General features: G+C 45.9%; 2 non-coding genes across 2 annotated transcripts; both read right to left on the reverse strand.

The window, feature by feature from the left end:
- Nucleotides 1-18,589: 18,589 nt before the first annotated feature.
- On the reverse strand, nt 18,590-18,661 carry Trnam-cau (transfer RNA methionine (anticodon CAU)). Its single transcript has one exon. It is a non-coding gene; the product is annotated as a tRNA-Met (tRNA).
- A 180-nt stretch (nt 18,662-18,841) lies between these two features.
- On the reverse strand, nt 18,842-18,913 carry Trnam-cau (transfer RNA methionine (anticodon CAU)). Its single transcript has one exon. It is a non-coding gene; the product is annotated as a tRNA-Met (tRNA).
- Nucleotides 18,914-19,433: the final 520 nt, after the last annotated feature.

Here is a 19,433-nt window from a genome sequence, read left to right on the forward strand (position 1 = left end):
AACTCCGGTCGAAGTATTCGTGCACGGAATTTCACACCGATGCTTCTAAGTCTCATGCTGGCGCTTCTTATACTGCAGTTGGCCCATCCTTCTCGGTATCCGGCTGTTTGCATCCAGAAACAAGTATCTTACGGCGGAAGCCTACGCACTTTTGTCGGCTGTTAGACACGTCAAGGAATAAAACTACAAAAGTCTATAATATTTACAGATTCATTAAGCGTCGTCAAAGCCCGGCTGAAATGACAGATGTTGAAGCCGCCTACAAGGTGTTCTTCTAGAAGGCAAAGGGTTGCCCTGCTCTAAAAAAACATCATAGCCTGTTGAGCCACAGGAAAACGTGAACTGGAGAGCTTTTTTGACAGTCTCGTCTCTCCACACGCATCCCTTTCTGCTCCGTTTATGTAAGGCAGACTTCGGGTCCTCATTGAGAACTTCAGATTGGAAGTTAAAGATATATTTTCTTGTAGACGCTTTGAACATTTTGTTTGTTTCTTGAGTTTCTTCTTGCAACGTAACAGCTGAACGTTGAGCGCAGTATCTTCTTTTGCAAGTCCTGCAACTTCTTGATCAGCTCACTTAGTTGCAGAGAAAAGACATCAGTGGACTGCCTCACATTCTTGTTCGCTCAGTAATATCGCAGTCACTACTGTCACAATCCCCTTCTGCAGCAGGCGAACTCTGAGGAGCATAGCCGACAAGGGTCGTGGGCAGTGTTCGCTGACATGGACGCTTTCTATGGCTGGGCCGAGCTGCAAGAATTCAAAAATAGTAATTATAAAAATGCTACCAAAGTATTAGGATTAGAAGGAAACTTCCCTGAAAATAAATATCAGGTATACAAATGGTGATGTCCCCAAGTATTTGTCCGCCCACAATGATCATGTTATTTTTACAATGTACACACCAACTTCCTTTCATACTGCTATGCAGCAAAAGATTGAGCAGGCATACAGATTAGCATACTACGAGGAAGCATTTTCGTGCACAAGTACGATCAGGACTACATGAAGTTTCATAGCTTGAAGCACGCAATAATATACCTTGCAGTGCATTCCACCTTGCCTCGACAATGTTCGCTCCCGAGAAGGCTGACAACACATAATATACGTATCAGCATCTATGTCTTATCATGTACAGCCTCCCAAATTTTAGCTACATCGACCGCCCATCGCGCGTCATTTTAGTGCCTTTAAACGGCGATAATCAGCGACACCGGCACAAGTACTCCCAAATGCACTAAGCACTATCCTGTGCAAGAGTCGTCTAATGCGATGTTCCCTTCAGGACGACGCACGCCTGTATTGTAGGCTTCTCGCGCGATATAGCTGAAAATGCGGGAGGCTGTACATCTAAAACAACCTAGCTTAAGCTTTGATGCTTGTGCAGCATCAGTATCTAATACACAAATTTATGGTTAAAAAAGGGAGGACAGCATCTTTGAGAAAAAGTCCGCAAACCACCTAGCAGAATCAATACATAAAAACAACAATCAATACACCATGAAAGCAGAAGCGACCCACAGAACTTGCTGCAGCAATGTATGCCATGGGGTTGTAAAGAGAACCCTTGCTGGCAATATTTCGCACTACTTTTGACCTAAAGATTCAATATTCAATTAATGAAATAGAGTAAGCAATAAACGCTTCCATTGCGCAAACCCGCGTGTAAGTTTCCTAAAAGTATTTATAATAAGCAATGCACGCAACGTATGCACATTCCATGAGCGAAGCTTAAGCGAGTGTAGTCTGCGGCAAAGAAATAAATTCGCTCAAGAACCATTACTTTATGAAGAATTGGTAGAAGCAAGTAAAGAAAAACGCACACAACACATGACTGCACCCTTTAGAAGACTGCACAATGCCAAATACAAAAGAACAAAAAAAAACATTGTTGCACGTTTACATACTCCTGTAGTGGAACACCTTGTGGGGAGACTCCCGATGCGACGCGAGAGGTCGACCCATTGAAAATTTTCTTCTGACCTCTGGCCTGTCTCTTTAATAAGAAGGAGCCGACCTATTACAACGCCCAGCACGATTCGTATTCATCGATAGACCTTGCACTTGGATCCGCTTCCTTTCTGCCTGACCTTGAATGGAACGTCATCAAAATCCTTTTGGAAGTGACCACTTCCCTGTAACTTTAAACTTAATAACGCAGCATGACAACCCTCCCAGTATTCCTCTATGGAAATTAGCATCTGCTGACTGGGAGCATTTTAAAGAATCAACTTATTTACCACGAGATTTTATAAACAATTTTAGTATCGACGATGCTGTTGCATATTTTACCGCTTTTATTATTGATGCTGCTGAAAAATGTATCCCACAAACGAATGGCATCTCACGTAAAAGACGTGTTCCCTGGTGGAACGAAGACTGTAGACAGGAGCGAAAAGGCAAAATAAGGCATGGGGCATATTGCGTAGATCTCCAAATGCTGAAAATCTCATTCAATTTAAACTCATTAAATCGCAGGGAAGGCGGACACGACGTCAGGCAAGAGAGAAAGCTGGGTGAGGTTTATCTCGGGTATAAATTCCTACACACAGGAGGCAAAGTGTGGAATGGCGTAAGAAGCTAAAGGGCAACAACTTCATCCGTTGCTCTGGTTAATGACCAAGGAATACCTTGCAGGACCAGGCAGACTGTCTTGGGAGCACTTTGAGCATGCGTCAAGCTCAATCCATTATTCGAAATCCTTCCTTAAATACAAACAGATAGAAGAATGCAAGTCATTTATACGCAAATGCCGACAGAACGAACCATATAACCGTCCTTTTAATATTGCCGAGTTGAGAGCTGCCTTGATCGCATGTAAGAGCTCTGCACCGAGACCCGACAGAGTCGTGTATGACATGATCAAGAACGCGCACACTGATACACAACTAACACTACTGGCGCTTCTCACACTATTTGGGCTGCCGGATATCTTCCATCCGCATGGAAAGAAGCGATTGTGGTCCCTGTATTGAAGCAGGTAAAGATCCTTCCTTGGCGGTAAGTTACCGTCCCATAGCTCTCACAAGTTGCCTGTGCAAGCTATTTGAAAAAATGGTTAATCGACGCCTTATACATTTCCTTGAACTGAACAAATGCTTGATCTCTATCAGTGTGGCTTTAGAGAAGGCCGATCCACAACTGATCATCTTGTGCGCATTGAAGAAAATATCGAGACGCATTTGTACATAAACAGTTTTTCTTATCGGTATTCCTCGATATGGAGAAGGCGTACGACACAACATGGCGTTACGGAATCCTGAGAGACTTGTCGCGAATGGGCATCCATGGCAATATGCCAAGCGTAATAGAAAGCTATTTGTCTAATCGTACCTTCCGTGTCAGAATCGGCAATGTATTGTCACGTCCATTTATACAGGAAACTGGTGTACCCCAAGGAGGTGTGCTCAGCTGCACACTCTTTATCGTCAAGATGAACACACTGCGTGCCTCATTACCACCGGCTATTTTTATTCCGTCTACGTAGACGACATACAACTAGGCTTCAAGTCATGTAACCTCGCAGTGTGCGAGAGACAGGTACAGCAGGCTTGAACAAGGTGTCCAAGTGGCAGACGAAAACGGGTTTAAAGTTAACCCCCACAAAGTTCTTGTGTTCTTTTCACAAGAAAGAGAGGCCTGATTCCAGACCCCTGTGTAGAACCGCATGGACAGCAAATACCTGTGAACAAAGAACACAAGTTTCTAGGCATCATACTTGACTTTAGGCTAACTTTCATCCCCCATATAAATATCTCAAAGGAAAATGCCTAAAAACAATGAACCTCATGAAGATATTATCTCACACATCATGGGGCAGCGACAGGAAATGTTTAATGAATCTTTACAAAGCCTCATTCGTTCGCGACTGGATTACGGTGTGTAGTATATAACTTTGCTGCCCAAGTGCACTAAAGATGCTGGATCCCGTTCACCATCTAGGTATCCGCCTGGCCACCGGCGCTTTCAGAACAAGCCCTATAGAAAGCCTATATGCAGAATCGAATGAATGGTCACTTCATCTCCAGAGATCAATCAGCTTCACATACTTCCACAAAGTTCACTCTGATCATGAACATCCATGTTCTCAAAGCGTTAACGATTTGACGTGTACTACACTTTTCCATAATAGACCCTCTGTGAGACGGCCTTTCTCACTACGTTGAGAGAACTTAGCGAAGAATGGATGTCCCACTTCTCCAACACCGTTTAATGCCTCCAGGTAAGCTTTTACCACCCTGGGAGTGGCAGGTGATAGCATGTGATGTATCCTTTGTGGAGGTCACAAAGCACGCTCCTGAACTCGAAATCGCAACATTTCCGTGAACTCCAATCGAAGTACTGTTGCCCTGAATTCTACACCGACGCGTCAAAGTCCCATGCTGGTGTATCTTACGCGGCTGTCGGTCCATCTTTCTCTGAATCAGACGTATTGAACCCTTATACAAGTATCTTCACTGCAGAAGCCTATGCAGTACTGTCTGCGATTAAACACATTAAAATTAAAGCTACATAAGGCAATAATATTCACGGACTCCTTAAGTGTCGTAAAGGCACTAATGTCTTTAAGGAAACACAAAAATCCTGTTTTCATTGAACTTTACTCATATTTGTGCAATATTTACTCATCTGGTAGACATGTGACAATATGCTGGGTTCCTGGTCATAGATCCATCGAAGGTAATGTGCTTGCAGACCAAATGGCCACATCAATTACATCTGAAGCTACCAATCTTAGCAGTACTATTCCCGCCACAGATCTCAAGCCTTTTTTGCGAACGGAACTGCGATACCACTGCAACGCATGTGGGAGATGAAACAAAATAAACTCCACCTATAAGCCACAGTTAGGTTTCTGGCCTGTCTACTATAACACGACGAACTGATTCCTATTCTGCCGTCTCAGAATAGGACACACATGGTCCACAATTTCTGTTGACTGGTACGAGCCTCCAACCTGTGGCCGATGTGGTCGGAGGCTGACCGTCCTCCATTCCTCTTGAGTGCCGGAAAGCCGAACAGAGAAGAAAACACTTTCCTCTTGCATACCGCTACCATATCCCCTCCCATCCCAGTATGTTCTTGGCAAAACCACTTTTTAATACCAAAGCAGTCCTAGTTTTTTGAGTGACGTGGTACTACATGTGATTAGCCCTAGATATTCGTAGCACATCCTCCCGCCAGAGGATGCTGTTGCAATAGTGTTCATATAGCACATGCCTCCAGGCCTTTATGTTCAAGGGCTCTGTTGAGGCAATAGTGTCTCATGCCAATTTTCGCATCGGACATACTTTGCAAATAGTAGCATTTATTTTGCAATACATATTTCATGCTCATAGCACATGCCATCAGTCATTTCCATAATCTTATTACCTGTAGATTTTTATGCACTTTACAGCGACTATTTTTAGGCCCCCTTACAGCCACGTCATATCCACCACTCGTAATTCATCGCTTCAATTTAAACTCATTAACAGGCCTGGCGCTCTTTGGCCATTATTGGCCCTTGCGCCATTAACCCCATATATCATCATCCGTAGTGAACAGAGTAGCAACGCATTCCACTTGAGGAGCCATCGTCCATCCTGACGATTTAATTCAAATTGGTCGTGCTCAAAGTGGAGCTGTAATAATGAAAAAAAAGGTCGCAGTTTCACCTGAAACGGGAAGCATCAATTGCGATAGCAATTTGTAGAGAGCTATACGGAGTAAATGAAGTAGTACTTTATCAGCTGTATAAACTTGGACATGCAGCAGCACCGGCAACACGCAGAACTAATGTCGACGCCGTCGCGTTTTGCCCGCGTTCGCACAAATGTGTGCGGCGTTGCTGACTGGTGCCGGCCTCTGATATAAATATCACTTGGTGCCGCAGCTAAATCACCTCCCTTCCCTCCCCCCCACCCCCCCCCCCCGCCTTTAGCGCGTCGAAAGAAGGCGCGTTTGCTCTACATATATGGTGATTGTAAAGGAGGAAAGAGACGCCTACTTCTGCAGCCCTTAAGGCACGTTCACACCGAAAGCGGAGCGTCTAAAGGCTGTTTCACATGGTGCGATTTTGCACTGCGATTATCGCACCGGAAGTGCGATTTCCGTCGCATGCGACGAAAATCGCAGTCGCAGGGCCGATTCTGCGATTTTCGCTGCGACCAACCGTTGGTCGCAGCGTCGCAAGGTCGCAGCAATCGCTGCGATTTTTCTGTCGAAATTGCGCCGAGAGGTATTTCGCGGTCTGTTTTGGAAAATGGCGGCGGTCGCTCACTCAACGTTTATAGATACTTTTTTCTCTATAAATATTGGATAACAAGCCTCGAACATGCAACTAAGTGAGTGGAGCCTTGGATTGCGCAATCGGTACGTACCATCAGCCCGACACGCGAACAGTGCAGATAAAAACTCGGTCAGATTCCGTTCTGTGATTTCTATGATTTTGTTGACACGCTACGTTGCTAATCTGGCGACGCTGTTTTTTAGGTTGACTTCGAGTGCTGATAGTACGTACTTTTGCGTGATTTTCCGTTATTCACACGCGCTGCGAGTTGTAAATACTACAGGCCGCGATTTTGTAGCGATGCCTTATGACTTATTTTAGAATAGTCTTATCATCCACCGCTCACGGCCGGCTGATCCCGTTGATAACGCGAGCGAACCGTCGCTCTGACCACTGACAAGCGCGAAAAGGCATTATTACTTTAAAGTCATCGCTACAAATACCGGCCCAGGTGTCCCTCACGGAAAGGCATGGCCTTCGGATCGTCCCAATTTTCTGGTTCTGGAGACAACTCGCGATATACGAAAACGCCACAGTTTTCGCGGTATGCTTTTACGGACGGAACAATTTAAGAATATGCAACTACGGACAAATGCTATGGTCAATAGGTCACGCTATACGCGCGACCATTTAGTTGCAGTCGGTTGGTTAGGGCTTTCATGCGCATTTTCCCCCAATGAATTATCTCATTTCATGTTCTGTTACTTACCTGCGAGCAAGCGAACGTGCAAACTGGATATCGTAATGAATGTTCTACAATAGCATATTTCACGCTTTGAATGGGATAACACTATGCCAATTTGTTTTCGAAGCAATATTTAAACAGTTTTTTTTTCCCTTTTTCTGATCATCATGTTCTCCTGAATAAAAAAACAATAACCCTTCAGTGTGTTGCAGACTTTTTATCCTTACTGCATCCGTATTAACCCTTACATTAAAAGGTAATTGCACATTTGCTTACTTCAGTGCATCGACTTACTTTTGTTTATGCTGGTTGTAACATATCGCAGTACTCTAAGAAACTACTTAGCCATAACATCCTTGCCGTTTCTTGCTTCTCTGTCTTTACTTCCTGTAAAACACATGCAATAATGCGAAAAGCAGGCAGACATCTGGTTTTTATATAGTAGGTAACACAATAAACAAAAGCAGATCAAAATTGTGCAGTGAAGTCAGCTGGTTGCATTCCTTCGTGTGAATGATAGTATCTTTTCAAGTGTGGGTGGGTCTTGCATGTCCACAGCTCATAAAGTGTGCAGACTCATCACGAGGCATAGGTATTGCCCATCAGATGGAGGCAATGTTGCTAATGAGTCTGCACTTACATGTATTACTGCATAAACTCGTGTAACCATATCCCATCATTACTCAATCGAGCTTGCTCAGAGTCATATTCACCAAAATTCTACTTACCGAGCTTGTTCTGACTCATATTCACCAAAATTATACTCGGCCGAGCTTGATCTGACTAATATTCACAAAGATTCTACTCAGGCAAGCTTGCACCGAGTCATATTCACCAATATCTACTTAGCCAAGCTTGCTCTGACTTATATTCATCAAAATTCTACTCAGGTGAGCTTGCACTGAGTCATATTCACCAAAAATCTACTTGCCGAGCTTGCTTTGACCCATATTCACTAAAATTATACTTGGATGAGCTTTCCCTGACTACCACATGACAACATTCACTAAAAGTTTACTCAACTGAGCTTGCTCTTACTCGTATTCACTAAATTCTACTCAGTCAGGCTCAACGAACTCGGACTCACGGTTAGTTCGAAGTCTTAGTGAGCCGACGTTTGAGTGAGTTCACCGTGCTATGTATACATTACATTATGTGACCTGTGCGTTGAATAAGCAAACATTGTCTATGAGTACGTGTTGCATCGGGTGAAATGAGGACAACTGTAAACACTGCAGTTAGTTTACTAGAGTTTAACTGACCGTTGCGTGAAAGCTTCGCCTCATGTCGATTCAAGCAAGTGCATTGGATCTGCATCATATTTTTGCCAATCCTGCTGGATGTCCTGGCCATTACTGGGTGGCCACATTTTGCACATTTCAACACAAAGTTGAATAAATGACTGTAGTGCAATATATTAAAAAAAGATGCTTGCATTACTGCATGTATAACAATCAGAACATGATACAAACACATGCACATAAGATGCACACAATGAAATACATAAACAGATGGAATCAGCTAGCCACCACCTATTGAAAAAAAACACAGGACTATGTATAACCATTCCCCTTGCCAGGGACATGGGCTATAGGAGAAACACACGTGCAACCTAGCAGTTACCTCGAGGTAGCAGCTATGGACGCTTTTGCATTCGCAGCTGGCCACTCAACCACTCAAGTGTGTTCAGCGTGCACTTGTACTTAGGCACACATTTTATTGTTTATATCTCAAAATTTAATGTGGCTCCTCAAAATTTTGAGAATGTTTGGAATCTGAGGCTTGCAAAGGTAAACATTTTTATTCATTTTCGTTCAGGTGAAGGCTCATACAAAAGATTAGAGATATTGTCAGTGCCCCTCACTTTCTCTCAGAACATAAGTAGTCTGTTATTGAGATTCTAGCAGCTTTTCAACAGCAAGAAAGGGAATCAGCTTCCCCTGTTTTCAGCATTGGGTTAATGCAGGCAATTCAGGGAGGCATAAAGTTTTGCTAATACAATCGGTTCGGGAATACCAGATTAGACTGTACGTTGACACTTTCCTTGCACTTTCTTATTTTGGTCAAATAACCTAGTTTGAAATGGCTCCAGTTAGCATGCTCTAACATTGGTCTAATATCGGTTAAGTACATGACTAGCTTAACAGACTGGGATGGGCTTTCATTTCCAGGAAAGGAATCATAGCACCTGCTCCAGTTGTATTTGTTTATGGTTATCAGGGGTATTCAGCCTCACTATAAGGATAACGTGCTGAAGCAGGTAGAAGCACACGCATGCCATTAGCGGATAGTTTCGATACCTCCTTACCTTACACTTGCCACCATGAATACAAAATTTTAGCGTTCGATTTTGTTATTAAACAAACAAACGTGCTCCTAACAAGATATTTTAATATTAGCCGTGTGGCTACGCGGCTGCGCTACGTACTGCAGCATAGACTTAAGCTTCTTGACACAGATTCACAGCACAGTACACTAACAGCGCAAGAAACAGGACGAGAAAATAGACGACGCCCATGTCTGCCAGAATGATACGACACTACGTACACAAGTGACTGCAACTCCTAAAAAAAATGTGGTGTCGGCTTTTACGCCTTTCGAAATATTCAGAGAACACTTGTATGAATAATTACAGCACAGGCGCCGAGACGGACGAGCCAGGCTGGCGCTAAAATAAACGTTCACAACACAAATTCCACTGCAGGTTCAGTAATTACACACAGATCATTAGCGGCTTTGTTCAGGGGCAGACGTGAGTTTTTGGGTTGTTGCTTGCTGCTAAGTTTGGTGCAAGAATATTGCTAGGAGCAGGAACCGCTAATGCGCAATCACGAGCAATACACACACATCCGTTTTTCAGAAGCTGACGTTAAGCACGGGTAGCGCGAGGGTCTCTGCGTTGACATGACGACTTCGCTGCAGCCGAATTCCGAATACTGCATATGCGATGACAACAGCTATAGGGGTTGTTGATAGGTCCTCATGTAATTTGTTTACCCGCAGGAAGAACGACACAGGCATAAAACACACACGAGACAGCACACAACGCCGAACCACTACCTGCGAAGAGCTGTTTACGTCCGCCATTTCCTCGTATTGAACTTGACAAACCGCTGTTGCGCACTCCAAAACAAATTAAACTTTGAAGCGTTTTTTAATTACAAAACGCACGTATTATTTGGTCCTAATAAAGAGAGGTCGATTATATTATAACGCGCATGTCTTTTTCATTACATTAAACGAATTTATGCGGCGTGTGCGACAAAATCTGGCAGCAAGCAACCCTGGACGTCGCATCAGTCGCATTGTTGACATCGCACCATGTGAAACGGCCGTTGCGATTTTCGCAGCTGCGATTTTCGCAGCTTTGTAGAATGTCGCACTTAATCCATCAGGTCCAGGTGACTTTCCAAGACTCATCTCATCTATTGCGTGCTCTATTTCTGCTACAGAGATCGTGTTTCTAATGTTGCTTTTCTGTCATCATCTACTTTAGCCATGAGGGGTAAAAGGGATTTTCAAATCCTTTTCCAACTCGTTAGTGCATCCTATCAGCTCGCGGAAATGTTCAACGAATGCTCGTTCAATTTCTGCCTTGTCGCTGGTCACAACATTTTGATACCTTAGCGATTTAATTTCATTTTGCATAGCATTTCTTTTCTCGTCGGCCAGCGCGCGCTTAGTAGGCATTTCGCCGCACCAGAGTCTTTCAGCGCGTGCCCTTATTATGGCACCTCGATACTTCTCTGCGTCTAAGCGCTCTAACTTTCCTTTCACATCTTTAATATCTTTGCTGCGGAAACCAGGCTGTACACACTCTTGACACAATAAAAAGTCTAATTACGCTCCCAAAGATGAATAATGCGAGCAGACGTATTTTCAAGAACTTCATCTAAATATCCTTTTGCCGCTTCAACGAACAGTTTATCGTCTAGAAGTTTATCGTTGAACTTCCACAATTCCCAGTTAAATCTTTCCTTCACTTTTGTACCTATTGTGAACGTGACGAAGCTGTGATCACTGAATGAGACGTGTTTCACAGAGTAGTCATGGCACAGTGGAACTAGCTTGGCTGTTACGCAGGCTCGGTCCAGCCTGGCGTGACTGCTACCTTGGTAATGCGCATACGTCGTGAAATTGGACAAGACGTTACCGATATCTTCCCATTCGTGTTCATTAACCGCAGAGTTTAAAACCATAGCACTGTAATCACGTAAAGGCTTCTGTCTCGCCCTATCTTCAGGAGCACATACGCAATTAAAATCCCCAAGGAAATAATTATTTTGTCACAGGAAAGATACGTAGCAATACTTTCAAAAAATATTATCCGGTCTTTCTCTATATGGGAGCATAAACACAAATCACTCGCCAGCTTGCGTTACAAATAAAAAATCGCAGACGATGAGCCTCCCCATATCATCAACATGCACGCTTTGTTCTTGTATGCCTACAGACTTCCTCCAAAGAAGTAGGCATCCACCGGACCTACCCACGGCGTGGGATACGCATACATTGTAACGAGGGCGGAAAACTGAAACCATGCGATCCGTCTGCTCTTCTGTCTCAACTTTGGTCTCCTGTATAGCGGCAATATCAACATCGCTTTCAAGAAGCAGGCGACTCAGCTGACATTGCCGCCTTCTGGATGCTAATCCTCTCACGTTAAGTGTCGCAACACGTGTAGGGTTCTGTAGTTTGTTAGCCATTTTTTTAAATTTTTGTTAAAAGGAGCCGATGAACCGCATGGCACGAAAACTACTAGCGAGTCAAGTACACATAACAAGAGCGACCCATCACTTACAATTCTCGTTAGAGGATCCACTCGCATGCTGACACTCTCTACCGTCCATGGAATTCAACCGCGCATTTCCATTCTCCGTTGCCACAATGTCACCATGACCGCGCACGTGAATCACTGCACTTCTAGGGCGGCTTCGCCGCCGAGCGCGGGTCGTCCAGTATGGACGGCCGCGGCTTGAAAGAGGGTCTGCGGGTCCCCGATGATTTGGAAGGTGGCTCTTCATCACAGACTTTACCGTCTATGGTTTTTTCACCGTCGTTGGTCTGGTCTCGCTGTCGCTTTCCTGCCTGGGGCTAGTGGCGCTATCAGCATCTGCTATGCTTTCCTCTGGCTCAAACCCAGGTGTCGCATCTTCGTTGGGCGTGTGGTGTACGTCCCCCGAAGTGGTTGCCTTGTCGCTTGTCTTCTTGCACCGCTACCTGGGAGGCGGAGACGACTTTCGCTTCTGCGTCCTGTTTTATGACCACAGAAGCCCTGGCTCTGCCACAAGTGGGTCACCTGCGGCTTTGGTTGCATCCTCTGCGTCCGCCTCGTCCATTAGATGCTCAGGGATCTTCGCAGGCATCAATACTGGTGACGTTGGCATATGTCGGCGTGCACATTCTCGCCGAATATGGCCCTTGCCACGGCAGTGAAGGCACAGTGGCGGTCTCCCGGCCACAACGACTAGCGCCTGCTCACCGGCTACACTCACTTGAGGCAATTCGTCTCGCTTGACTCCCGCTTTCAGCCTTAGGGTTACAAGCCGCGTTGTCGAACCTTTATCAGTCACGCCATGCACCCTCCAACGTTCCCTGCTGACGTCCGTTACTTGTCCGTACGGTGCAAAAGCACGCCTGACGTCTTCGTCCGGTACGTTATGAAGAAGCCAGTGGACTTTCATTCGCACGTATTGGTTGGCGGGGTCAATCACGACGCACCTGCAGTCTTGACCTTCAGCTCACCCACGTCGATTACTTTTTTGACAGCCTTCTCGTTCTTGAAAGTAACAGCCCACACGTGGCTCATCCGATACGCCCCAAGGCAACAACCTCGGGGAGCAACATCAGACTGGCCAACGCATCGCGGAAATCTTCCACTCGGTAGGGGCGGGCCCGAATGTCGGCGTGCAAAAACACGGTGTTTTCGACAAATTTTCCTGTTGGCAAGCTTGGCAGAATCATCTAGTAGTTCTTTTCCTGTTCTTCCGTTGAAAAAAACCCGTTTCCGCGGCGAGTCATTGCCGCAAGAGCCGCTCCGTTGGAGCCCATGAAAACACGACCGTTGACTTCAGTGGCCGGAAGTGGAATCTCCACTGCGCCACTCTGCTTTACTGTTATTGCGTATAAATTCGCTCACATTTGTAATAAACGATTTAAGCTTCTTAAAGCGCGGAAAGGAGGCGTCTTGCATGAGTGCGATTTACGGAATACAATATTGCACGCGGACATGAAATAACGCGCTGATTAGATATTTCTGCAAAATGTGAGAAAAATAAAAATATATATAGCAGAGCGTGGTTTCGATCCACGGACCTCTGGGTTACGGGCCCAGCACGCTTTACTGCGCCACTCTGCTTGACTTTTTTTTTATTTATTGCCGGTCTTTGACAATTTACAGAGAAAACACTAGAGAATAATATCACAAAAATAACTACAAAACATATTGAAAAACAGAAAAGCCACCTGTCCTACATGGACTGGCGTTGTCTAACTAAAATTCTTTTAAAGCTGTCAAAGGTTCTAGCCTCGACAGCCAATCGGGTACACTATCTTGTGTTTTCATTATTGCAATAAAGCGAGACATACTCGCTCGAAAATAAATACGTGCAGGCCTAGCGTCTGGGTCGCAATGGTACCCAGCCACCCTTGCCTGCCATAAACAGTGGAGGCCCTGGAGCTATTAAATCGTATGGAACTCCGTCCTCATTGTTTATCGCTAGGTACCTTATCCCATGCGGACTCAATGGAAAATCCTTCTTCATTGTCCGTTTAGGACGTCCCAGAAGTAGACACCTTCCCAGCAATGCAAAAACACATGATCTATGGTTTCAGGTTGCTTGCAGATCACGCAATATGAGCCCCATGGTACAAGGAAGCCACGTTCTTCCATGAATGTTTTCACTGACAGTGTTCCTGAGTGTAGCCTTAAAAAGAATTTTTACCCCAGTAGGCATCCCATTCTTTTGACCCGTTTAAGGACATCCTGTCCTGGCCCTCCACTGTATACCGCTCTGTACAATGGCACTGGGAATACAATATCGCATACATCTCTATATAACGTCTTTCTTTTCACGCCAGATAAATAATCGAAAGAAAAACGCACAGAAACAAAGCGCACACTATCAACTTCTTTTAGATAGTCGCGAATCATTCCTGGCAACTGTTGGTACTAACAATGAGTGCCGGCAAAGCGGCTCTTAACCTGAGCTGTAATACCGTACGCAGAAATGGATCGCGCACATCCCAAAAAACAAAAATCTATTGACAAGCTGTCGTACAAAAAGATGCGCCAAGCCCAGCCCCCCTTCCTTTGCCCGCCTGAACAGGTTTGTTCGGCTACATCTTTCCCAGTTAGAGTGCCAGATATAAACGGCGAACACTCTGTGCAACCTTTGCACGTTTACCCTTGAACAAAACAACGTCTGCATGACGTACTACAACTTCGTTATGAAAAAATATTACATACAGTTGCCCTTGCGAAAATGGACAGGTTGATGCCTTTCCACCTGTCTGCTTTTTCTCTTGTTTCTTTTATTTGGTTCATCCAGTATCCCTCGCTATGTTTGTAACTGTACATGGGAACACCGAGATACTTGGTAGGGATTTTCACCCAGCTCACATTCGCAAAGTTGTCCGGGGCCGAAGGCCACTCTCCGTGCCACAAACCGAGGGACTTACCCCAGTTCACTTTACTGCCCGTCACATCACAAAACTGCTTCACAACGCGTATCGTTTCTGTTATACTTTCTCTGTTTGTACAACACACGGCTATATCATCTGCATATGCCAGGAGCTTGACTTCTGTGGCTGCCAAGCTATAACCTCGTATTTGCTCGTTCTCAATTATTGCCAAACACATCGTTTCTATGTAAATTGCAAACAAAAGAGGACTGAGGGGGAGCCTTGACGCACAGAACGCATGACGTTAATGGGGGCCCCAATGATTTATTCACAATTAAGCGTGTTGTGCAGTTCTGATACGCCAACGCCACTCCCTCAGTGATGATGGCACCTACATTAACGTGATCCAGAATGGCACACAAAATATCATGAGACACACAGTCAAACGCTTTCTCGAGGTCAAGCTGGAGCACTGCGACGCGTCGTAAGTGATGTCACAGCACTCGAGCACGCACCGCATCGTGTGAATATTCGAAAAAATTGAGCTCCCTTTGATCCACACGTTTGGTGGTCTGCAACTATTTCTTTGATGACGCTTTGAAGTCTGGCTGCCAAAACCTTCATGAAAATCTTATAGTCAACATTGGTTAACGATATCGGCCTATAAGATGTCACGAGCCTAAGTTTCTCCGCTTTGTCACTCTTAGGTATCAAGATGGTATGCGCTTTACCAAAAGCAGGCGGCAAAGCTTTGTTCACATACGCAGCGTTAAACAGGTCTGTTAGCAAGGGCGACAGTTCTTTCTTGAAGGCTTTATAAAAACACGCGCTCAGACCGTCAGGTCCGGGTGATCTGCCACTGTTGAAATCATCTATTGCTTTCTCGACTTTGTGTTCTCTTATATTCCCTTCTAATCGGTCCTTCGTGTCGTCACTCAGTCGCGGCATGCGACCGAGAAAGACCCTTTTGAACTCATCTACATTGGTTTCTTGAAATGCAAACAGGGACTGGTAATAGTCTAAAAACGCTCGGCCTATGCTCTTATTATCGTCGACAAGTGTGCCGTTCCACAAGATATTATCGACATGATTACGTCGACCATGAGCTTTTTCAAGTCCAAGCGCCCTTTTGGTGGGCGTCTCCCCCGCTACTAATGCGTTTGCTCTTGCGCGCACAATCGAGCCTTGATAGCGTTGTTTATCCAACTGCTCAATTTTTCTTTAATGGTTCGCATATCTTGTTTGTACTGCCCTGGCTCTTTGCATTCCAGCGCTATCACTGCTTAAGTATCTTTCGTAAGTCTCTTTCTTTCATCTCCCTCTCAAACTTTAAGCAGCTCGATCTTTCTATTGCTTTCATTTTTACCTTCTGTTTGAACCATTCCCATTTCTTTTCTATGGTTTCAGTACGTTCATCGCACACTTCCATAACGGCCTCATGTATTGCCTCTACAAATTGCTCGTCTTTTAGTAGTAAGGCATTCATTTTCCATAGGTCCCAGTTAAAAGATTCGCTCTTCTTCTTCATACCTATGTTACACTTCACCAAGCAGTGATCTGAGAACGACACAGGTGCAACAGAATAACTCTGGCACTTTGGAATCACGTCCTGTGACATGTACAAACGGTCTAACCGCGCATGACTACTCCCTTGAAATCGCGTATACATCACTTCCCGCTCTCCCTCCAGACACTCACATACATCGTGTAGTTCATTTTCGCTAATCAGCTTAGACAATATATGACTGCTTTTATCGCGGATACCACCATTATTGGATCGGTCCCGAGCACTCAAAACACAGTTGAAATCACCCAACAAAAGCATGCACTTTTCACGGCTAATATACTGAAAAAGATTCGAAAAAAATAATGCACGTTCTTCTACACCAGTCGGCGCATATATGCATATGACTCGGAATTCAACTTCACAATAAACAAAATCGCACATAACAATCCTTCCTGACTGACATGAAAACACACTTTGAACAACCAGTTCTCGTAACTTCTTAACCAACACGACACATCCAGCGGACGTCCCTACCGCGTGGCTCACGACCGCATAATATCTAGTCGTGAAACGCCGCACCATGCTCCCGGTCTCGTCCTCCCCGTCTACCTTGGTCTCCTGGACTGCTAGAACGTCTATGTCGTGGTCAGTGACCGACCGTAGTACTTGACTTTGCCTACCGCTAGCCGCCAAGCCTCGCACGTTTAGTGTGGCAATACTGAGAGACGGGTCAGGTGCCATGCTGTACTAAAGAATGAAGTAGGCCCGGAGCATGGTGCTTACCTTTCACGACTAGCCCTCGGCTAGCCGTCTCCGGAACCTTCCGGCTTGCCGGCGTTGCTCGTGGGAGGCGCTTTGTCGCCAGGCGTTCTCTCCGGCGGGATGTTGGCTATTGGCTTGAAGCCCATTCGCCTCCCAATAGGCGTCTTTGTCGGCGGTCCCTCGTTGGAGCTCGTTGCACTCTCATCTCGGTCCTTTGTCTCGTCGTGGGTGCGCTTGACTGGAGCGGGAGTCGTAGTCCATTCGTCGTCGTTGACGGCCTCGTCTTGTTGCCTTGCCTTCGTGTCGTCGATGGGTGCATCTCCACTAACGCCCCCAGTCGCCTGATCTTCTGTAGTCGCGACTTGTGCCGACGCACTCGGCATCGCAGCAGCCTCAGCCACTTTGCCGTCTGCGTTCCCGGCCAACGCAGCACCGCTCGTCGCCAGTGGCACCGGGTCTCCGGCTCCTTTGGCAGCGTCCTCCGCCTCCACCACGTCCATGACGTGCTCTGCCGCAACGTCAGTCGCAGCCGGGCCCGTCACGGCGGCGTACCATTTCACGCAGTCCGCGTCCTCGTGGCCGAAACGTCTGCACCGTGAACAGCGGGGGACTTTACATTCCCGGCGGACGTGTCCCGTGCCCTGGCACCGCAAGCACTGCATGGGCCGGCCGGGAACAACAACCAAGGCCAACTCTCCGCCGACACGGACCTGATGAGGAAGGTCCTCCACTTTGACGCCGCTCTTCAGCTTGAGCAGCACGGTCCTGGTGGTTGACGTCTTGTCCCCCATGCCTTGGACGCGCCACCTCTCCCGGCTTACCACCTCCACCTTGCCGAAAGCCGCGAATGCAGTCCGGATGTCCTCGTCTGCCACGCCGTACAGTAGCCAGTGAAGCCTAAGCTTCACCTGCTGGTCCTGTGGGTCGACGATAACGCACCGTCGTCCCTTCACCTGCAGTTCCTTGTGGGCTATCAGCCGTTTCGTGGGTTGCATCCGTGAGGGTCACCGCCCAGACGTGGTTTATCTGGTACGCCCCTACGCACACCACCTCCGGTAGCAAGCCCGTCGGCAGCAGGGCGTCCCTAAAATCCTCGACCTTGTAGGGTCTGGCGCGAACATCCCCGTGCAAAAACACGGTGTAATCGCCACTCCTCCTTTTGGCAATTGAGGCAAAATAAACGGGTATTCCTTATCGTCGTTAGTCCTGTTACCGCGGTCAAAAGTGACCGCTGTCGCTGCCCTTGAAGAGGCCATGATCCCGCGAACCGTCACGCTCGGTGGCCAGAAGCAGAATGCGGCCACTCTGCTTGACTGTCACGGCTGCATGAGAATTTGCGCACATTTCTAATCAACGATTTAAGCTTCTTAAAGCGCGTAAAGGATGTGTTGTGCATGAGTGCAATTAACGGCATAAAATATTTCACGCGGACATGAAATAACGCGCTGATTAGATATTTCTGTAAAATGTGAGAAAATTAAAAATATCCGTAGCAGAGCGTGGTTTCGATCCACGGACCTCTGGGTTATGGGCCCAGCACGCTTCCACTGCGCCTCTCTGCTTGACTGTCACGGCTCCATGAGAATTTGCGCACATTTCTAATCAACGATTTAAGCTTCTTAAAGCGCGTAAAGGATGTGTCGTGCATGAGTGCTATTAACGGCATAAAGTATTTCACGCGGACATGAAATAACGCGCTGATTAGATATTTCTGTAAAATGTGAGAAAATTAAAAATATCCGTAGCAGAGCGTGGTTTCGATCCACGGCCCTCTGGGTTATGGGCCCAGCACGCTTCCACTGCGCCACTCTGCTTGACTGTCACGGCTGCATGAGAATTTGCGCACATTTCTAATCAACGATTTAAGCTTCTTAAAGCGCGTAAAGGATCTGTCGTGCATGAGTGCGATTAACGGCATAAAGTATTTCACGCGGACATGAAATAACGCGCTGATTAGATATTTCTGTAAAATGTGAGAAAATTAAAAATATCCGTAGCAGAGCGTGGTTTCGATCCACGGACCTCTGGGTTATGGGCCCAGCACGCTTCCACTGCGCCACTCTGCTTTTTTTTCTTTATTTCCTTTCTCAGGAAAGATACAAAACAAAAAAAATCACTAATACATGCTACATTCTGTAAAAAAACGCTTGCCTGCTTTAGGCAAACGTGGGTAATTAAAACCGCTTCAGGTTAACAAGAGCATCTAATACCGGCATCCATTGTGGTGGATAATTCTGCGCTTTAATTATCTCACGAATGAAGGCGATGCCTTCTTTGAAATATTCTCTGGCAGGCTGGGGGTTGAAGTCGGCATGATGCACTGCCATTCTTGTTTTCCATATGCTATGAAGACATAGCACCATAAACATGTCATACGGCACTCCTTTATCGTTTGCGGTTGGGAGGAAGCGGATGCCATATGGGTAAGCGGCAAATCTTTTTTCAAGGTGCGCTGCAGTATGTCCCATAAGAAGGTGGAATCTTCACAATCCAGGAAAATATGGTCAATAGTTTCCGGCTTTTTGCACAGTAAGCAATTTATCGTCCAAGGCACAAAAATACCCTTCTGCTCTAACCACGGTTTAA

This window comes from Dermacentor silvarum, unplaced genomic scaffold (assembly GCF_013339745.2).
Source record: "Dermacentor silvarum isolate Dsil-2018 unplaced genomic scaffold, BIME_Dsil_1.4 Seq667, whole genome shotgun sequence".
Classification (NCBI taxonomy): domain Eukaryota; kingdom Metazoa; phylum Arthropoda; class Arachnida; order Ixodida; family Ixodidae; genus Dermacentor; species Dermacentor silvarum.